Source organism: Euprymna scolopes, chromosome 14, assembly GCF_053919585.1.
Source record: "Euprymna scolopes isolate OS-2025 chromosome 14, ASM5391958v1, whole genome shotgun sequence".
In the NCBI taxonomy this organism is placed as follows: Eukaryota; Metazoa; Mollusca; class Cephalopoda; order Sepiida; family Sepiolidae; genus Euprymna; species Euprymna scolopes.
In genome coordinates, this window is record NC_136495.1 from 112181150 (window position 1) to 112188423 (window position 7274).

The window sequence follows — 7274 nt, forward strand, 5'->3', positions numbered from 1 at the left end:
TCCACCTGGCAAATCTCTTGAAAATCTCTAATTTCTGACACAGATTTTGAGGAGAGCTGTCATCTTAGGCATTAATATCCGCGCCATGGCGCATCATCTTAAATTGTCTGGTCACATGACCTTCTATGAGACTCTGCAAGCAGTAAAACAATTGCTTGAGAGCGTTAGCTCTCAAGCAATTGTTTTACTGGGGAGGAGAGAACAACATGGCGATGGCCCAGACGTTAAAATTGTGGTTGAGAGAGTTCCAATCATATTTAAATTACCTTTGGTTTTGTGTCTTTCAGTTAAGTTGTTTATCCCGGGCATGACCAGACTGCTACACGCGACTGCTTGACAAACAGCATAAAAGTAACTACATTAATAATAACACATGTTTTAGTTATTTTTTATTTATATTTAGTTTTTATTTACTTTTTATAAAATTAGCACCAGACAAGACGTAAAACCACTTGATGTGAGGAACCGACAACAACAAAAGGTGATTGCCGAAAAGACTGGGGATGTCTATTAGTTATAGTCTTAAAACAACCAAGGTTATAGGTAAGAGGAAAGCAGTCAGCAGGAAAAGAGTTCCACAAGTCTGCAGTTTTTAGAAAGAAGCTACTGGAATGAGATATCAAAACAGGGAATTGATGAAGACCACAAGAGTCAAACGAGCTGAAACAAAAGAAGCAGGGAATAGATCAGACAATTCCGAAGAACACATAGCAAGATGGTATTTATGCAAAATATTGATAATAGCAACATTCCGTCTGTTAGGAAGAGGTTGCAGAGAAGAAGGAAGAATGGGTCCAGTTAAATTATAGGTACGTTTCTGCACCTCATCAAGATGAAACAGAGATTCTTCAACTCAAATATAACAACAATACTCCATATATGGTCTGGTAGTAGATGCGTAGAGATAGAGAATGACTTTAGGTATGAGAATATACAGCATAATCACGTTGACACTCCGGTTCCCGTCAGATCACCGAAGTTAAGCAACGTTGAGCCTGGTCATTACTAAAATGGGTGACCAATTTGGGAAGTCCAGGTGCTGTATGTAGGAGGACGTCGACACCTCCCTGCAAAAAGTTGCAAAAACCTAACGTCGTCATCTCCTCTAACGGGGATATACATGCGACTGGGGACCGCTTGTGAATTTCATATTCCCATGAAACTTCCTCCGAAGGAGGAAGCCGGTTAAAACCTGAATAGGGTGGGTGCTGACCGCACACATTTAGGTATGAGAAGTGTTTGGAGCGATACAGACCACCATCTTTATGAGAGAGAAAAAAAGCAATGGATCTAATGTATTAACCCCAAGAAAAAAGGCAAAAGAAGTTTTAGAGTCAATTTTTCCCCAAGAGCATCTTTTTCCATCCATGAGACTCCCAGGAAGTAAAAGGAACACGCCTATGATTGAAAGACATGAGTCTTAAAAAGAATAAAACGAAAGAAGCTATTTCGTACCATAATTTCTACAGCTGAACCCAAGTCAACTTCAAGTGATCTAAGAAAGTTGATCCGAATTAGGTTTGGTTGTTCTGTATTACGTATTACAGCAGATCAACCCACTTTTGATTCATTAAATTTTAATAAAAATTTTTTTCTGCTTCAAGTTCTTAGTTTCTCAAAATATAAAATGCTGATTTATTTTTTATGCCTATTCTTCTGTAGTGGGGACTCACCCACGTACAAGATATGGACAATTCCTAACAGTATAAATATACCGAGAGATATCGACTCTCTTGGTGAAGTGTGTGCTTCGTACCACACCAGTCGAGATTACGATCTTGACAATCAGTCCGACAGAAACTGGATCATTTCGATGGCCTTTTAGCTGTCATACTAACGGTAAATGTTCTGGATATCACTAGGGGATCCACCTTTCCAGAATTTGCCGCACGGCTTTTGGGTGGAGCAAGTTTATTGTTTATTGTGTGAGGCGCTCTTACCGGGGAATTCTGATAGGGCTACTCAGACTCTTCCTTGTTGAACCACCTCATCCTGGTGAGAGTCGGGCAACGGTTGGTGGAAGCGGTCAGGGAGTATGCTGGAAGACGGCCGGTTGAGGGTGTAACGATCACCTCAGTGGGTTGACCTCTTACTGAGGGGTTAAGCAGAGGTTCCGAAAAATGTAAGTAGAATGCAACCGGGTCTCTCTGGACCCATGAATCCTGCTACCCTCAGTGACCGACCAACTGGGTCTGATAAAGGTGAGGGACCGTTTCTCTTTCGTGTGTCCTTGTGATCGTGAGTTTGCGTCTGGTCGCCAGTTATCCAAACACCAGAGGTAGTCTTATCTTGAAGAGCTCAACTTGGACAGTATTGCTGGGACTCGTCCCGGTTCAATCTAGAACCGAGGAGAATGCGCTATTATAATCTTGTATGTCTGAGATGATGGGCCGGTTCTGAACAAAGGTGAAAATGTGTGCTGCGATCTCTCCCGTTCTTGGCCACGAAGCGGTGAAGAGGCGTCTAATGCATCTGGCCAAGAAGGAGCTTCCGGTGAGTGTTAGAAGTGCAAGCTCTCCTGCGGGGGTGGCAGTTGAAGCGTTTGTCTCGCAAAGTTCAGTCGTGGAAGATCAAAATTATATATTTTTGCATAGACAGAGTGCTCCTCTTGTTGAGACGCTGGCTCATTCATCCCACTTTCAAAACTTGTCCCACATCCCCTCACGGTGGAAGAAAGGTAAATACCGTGTGTGTGCTTATTTCATAGTATGCCATATGGGCGTTAATTACTACAACTCTCGTTGTTTATGTATACTCTGTTGCAAATACAGGGTGGAACGATTAAATCGTCGCCCTAGAAAAGACGACATGATTCCATTTCCGTTTCATGAAAACCGTTTTTTTTTCTGTCTCAGACCATTCACTATTTGGCCAATTGTGTACAAATCTCAGGGGTGATAGAAGCCTTCTATCATGTCTGAAAGTGACACAATATTCAACGAGCGCGATCGGAGATACGCCACTATATAACTCATGCTATCTACCGATCCAAGTTATGACAACAGGACCTTTGCCATCACCGTAAAAATGCATCGCTGGATTGCCAAGAATAACAGGGATATGCCCAGGGTGATGAAAACAAATTTTCCGGTCACCGTTATGGTCGTTGGTTCGGCTTGAAGTGAGGGTCACATCCTGCCACCTCACATTTTCGAAGTTGGCTTGAAAGTCAACACCAAAGTGTATCTGGATGTACTGAAAAGTGTGGTGAGATCCTGGAGGGATCCCGGGTATGGCAACATGACTTGGTGCCGGCCCACAAATACAAAGAGACCCAGGCTTGGCTTCAGAAGGAGTGCTACGACTTTGTACTCTTCTCTCACTACCCCCTCCTCCCCGACCTAAACATGCTGGACTGCTTTGTTTGGTCATACGTCGAGAGCATCACCAACATGACCTCCTACAACACTAAATTTAGTCTGATCGCCGCCATCCGCCGAGTATTCGCAGAGATCCCGCCAGCGCTTGTGGAAGGCATGCTTCCAGTTCCGGACGTGTATCGAGGTAGTAAATTAGGCTGAAGGCTGCTACGTTGAATAAATGTCAGCTATACTACATAATCAAGTTACCGGAATTGATTTTTCAACAAAAGTTTTAAAATAAAGTCGTAGTGTTGTTTTCTTTAGGGCGACAAATTTATCGTTCCATTCTGTAAATCTATTTGCAGAGAAATTTGTCACTCAGTACCTGGCCACGGTCTCTGTAGTTAGCCATAGAAGATCTAAACAGAAAAAAAGGCAACATTCACTATTCATGTTGCCTACTATATCCAGGCTAAAAGTCGCGTTAGACAAACATTCAAACGATCATCATCATCATCATCATCATCATCATCATCATCATCATCATCGTATGAATCTGAAGATTATATTGTTAGCATTGGTTTCCCCGATATTTTTCCAGTCAGAATTCTTGTTGGAAAGACACCGTTACGGAAGGGAACACACGAAGGTTGGCAACAGCTCAAGTGAAAGTGATTTTTGTGGAACGAACTAGATTCGAACTTGGAACACCCAGGTTGGCAGTCTATGTTGTTAACCACTTGGTCACAGTCAACTCTCATTATCAATACTAAACACCGGTTAGGTGGAAGCTCAGAACTGCTTCTTTGGGTAAGCTATGTTTAGTAAAAAGATGACGGTGCAACGACCTCTACAAAAACTCTTTCGTGTTGTGGTCTTAGATATCCTCTCATCTTCACTTCATCTGTTCTCATCATCCCATCAATACTCATCATCATGTCGTATGAATCCAAAGGTTCTATTGTTGGCATTGGTTCCCCCGATATTTTTGTAGTCAGAATGTTTTCTGAAAAGGTCCTGGATATAACCTTATCCGATGGTGAGGCCCCAGCTTGCGGGCTCTGGGGAGTGTGGAGCCACCCTTTAATTGTCATTGCTCCCAGGTCCACTCTGACCCAGAGTGGTAGTACCTGGTAGGGTCCCAACTATGGGTTAAATGGAAACCGACTTGAAAAAAAACAAATATATTCTATTAAAAATTTTTTCTTCAAAATCACTGGATTCGGCATTAAATAACCTAAAAAGGGTTAATATGCCGTAAAAAAAAAAACAACCATCCACCCAAAAAGATAACGAAGAGGGAACATGGAGTTAGCAACATCCAAAGTGAAAGTGACCTTTATTTTGTGGAACGAACTGGATTTGAACGTGAAACACTCAGGTTGTTAGTGCACGTCATAAACCACTTGCCCACCGTCACTTCCCATTCAGACTTTATATAGATGCAATATGTTCTAGCTGTCATTTTGCAATTTTTGTTGCACTTTAGCTATTTTTCTTTTTGGAATAAAAGTTTCTTGATTGAAATTCATGGTCTATTAAAATATTAAATTATTTAGTACTAGTAGGGCCCGTGGAGATTCCACGGAATGAGAAATATATCGAATCAACAAACTTGTTTTGATAAAGCTGATATTTTTTCTGGATAGCGCAAAAAATATTTTTTGGACATTAAAAAAAAACAATAACACGAAGCAAATATGAGTGTATTAATATTTCTATGGAAATTGTGTCCATTGTATTTTTAAATATAGAACTGGCCCAAATGAGATGAATTATTAAATACTAATAAATACCCAGAAAGTAAGATTGTGCTACATAGTTCAATACAAATAATAAATTGTACATAGTTCAATACAAATAGTATATTGTAAAAGACAATCTATAATTCATTTCTCCAGTTCAGCACCTCTTGACAGAAAAGGTTCTTATTTAGTCATGTTTCTGTTGAATATTTCTTTTTTACATAACGTTTTGTTAACTTCTTTCTTCGGTGAAAAACCGCTTCACGCCCAAATTTCTACGAGTTCCTTCCTCACGCCATTAGAAAAAAGATCATATATTATTATAATTATATTCAAAAACTATATTTTTGTCAAAGGTTACCAGATTGCCATTTATAAAACGAAATTTTGCGAATTTGGCCTTTTGGAAGTAGTTTGGCCTTCAAACAATGTATTTGGCATTTATCTAAACGTATCGTATGGACTATCCAAGAAAGCAACAAGCAGAATATTTGGTTTGCGGGCATCTATTAAAAATAGTCTGTAAACGATTGATTCTATTTAATCAAGAGATGTAACGCTGACATCTACTAATATTCGGAGTAACGCCAACCAAAAAGGTGACTCTACAATTCTATTTAACCTATATATGTGATCCTCATAGTTACTATGTCTCTGAGTCAGAATGGATCTTGTAATAATGGCAAGTAACAATATACTCATTCAATACTTCACCAAAATGTCAAATTTGGGGCTTTGGGGCTCAAACTAGTTTAAGGACCGTGCTAAATATATAGCCTCTGTAATTAATAGGTGGGGAAGTATATGATAATGAAATGAATCAGATTACAGATTACTGAATCTAGTAGTTTAAAATCTTACAAAATACTTTTGGAAGGTAATATATATATATATATATATATATATATATATTTTTTTTTTTTTATTATTTGGACAATGTCAACACCTTGTTAATTCACAGCCAAATAGCGCAACGGTTAGAAGCTCCGACTGTCGTGTGGGCGGTCAGGTAGTTGCTTGTCTAACCGCTGATGAAACACACACACACACACACACACACACACACACACACACACACACACACACACTTACACACACATAAGAAAAGGCTAGGAATGATGGATGTTGAAATAGTGGTGAACGTGCAAAAAGTGCTAAATATTTACCAAAAGAATCAAATAGAACATTGTGTATCATTTCAGTTAGTCTAGTGTCATAAACAGGACAAACGAACGAGTCAAATTTTTATGTTGTACAATTGTCAAAGGGTCTATGTTTCGTTCGAAAAAAAAAAAAAATAGAACATTTTTTTTTAACGTCACAGACACAGCGTACATTTTGAAATATTGACTTTTAGGTTTTTCTTCAAATCAATCATCTAGAGAAATCTTAGAAATAAAGAAGAAGCGTTGATGAATACATAAACAATATATTAATCCGAGAAAATAATGTAAATTCACCCTTCTTCGTTCGTCTGTCCGCACTTTTCTCAATAATTGCGCCTTGGAATTTTTTGAAATTTTTCACAAACATTAAACATGATATGGGCAAAAAAGATAACAACAGATTTTCCGGAAAAACTCCGGTTGTCCCCCTAGGGGTGCCTTTCAGGTTAAAATGGCTAAAATTGACACTTTTGTGCTTAATAAAAAAAATTGATGCCTTGAATTTTTATAAAACTTTCTGAAAAGTTGTAACTAACTGATTTCTATATAATTTTGTTTGTCTATACTTCGCGATAACTCTTCGATGTGCCCCAGGGGCTCTTTTAGGGATAATAAAAATACTCCATTATTGGAACTACTTTACCATATTTGTCCAAAATTTTCTGTGTATGTCTATTTAGCAGTTTTGCATGGTGCTGAACTCAAATTTAAATATGTTAAGACCTTGGGGACTTTTGGAGCTAAATTAGGGGGAGGGTAAATGATGGACTTAGTCATTTCTTTTTTTTTTTTTTTTGCATGGTACAGAACTCAAATTTACATATCTTAAGTCTTAAAACTGAACCGTTCGTTCATTTTCACGAGGATCTGAAGTCCCCTAGGAACTTTTGGGGCTAATTGGGGAGAGGACAAATGCTAAACATTTTTTTTATGCCTCGTTCACTGTGCACTCACGGGGGACCATGCATGCTTCACTTGTTCGTTAACAGGACAAACCTATCAGAAGAGAAGAAGCTCTACTCGATTAAAAGGAGTAAATTATAAACTAAATTTAAAAGATA

General features: G+C 38.9%; 1 pseudogene; it reads left to right on the top strand.

Moving 5' to 3' along the window:
* Positions 1–929: 929 nt before the first annotated feature.
* On the top strand, positions 930–1048 carry LOC145293603 (5S ribosomal RNA; annotated as a pseudogene).
* The last annotated feature ends 6226 nt before the right edge of the window (positions 1049–7274 follow it).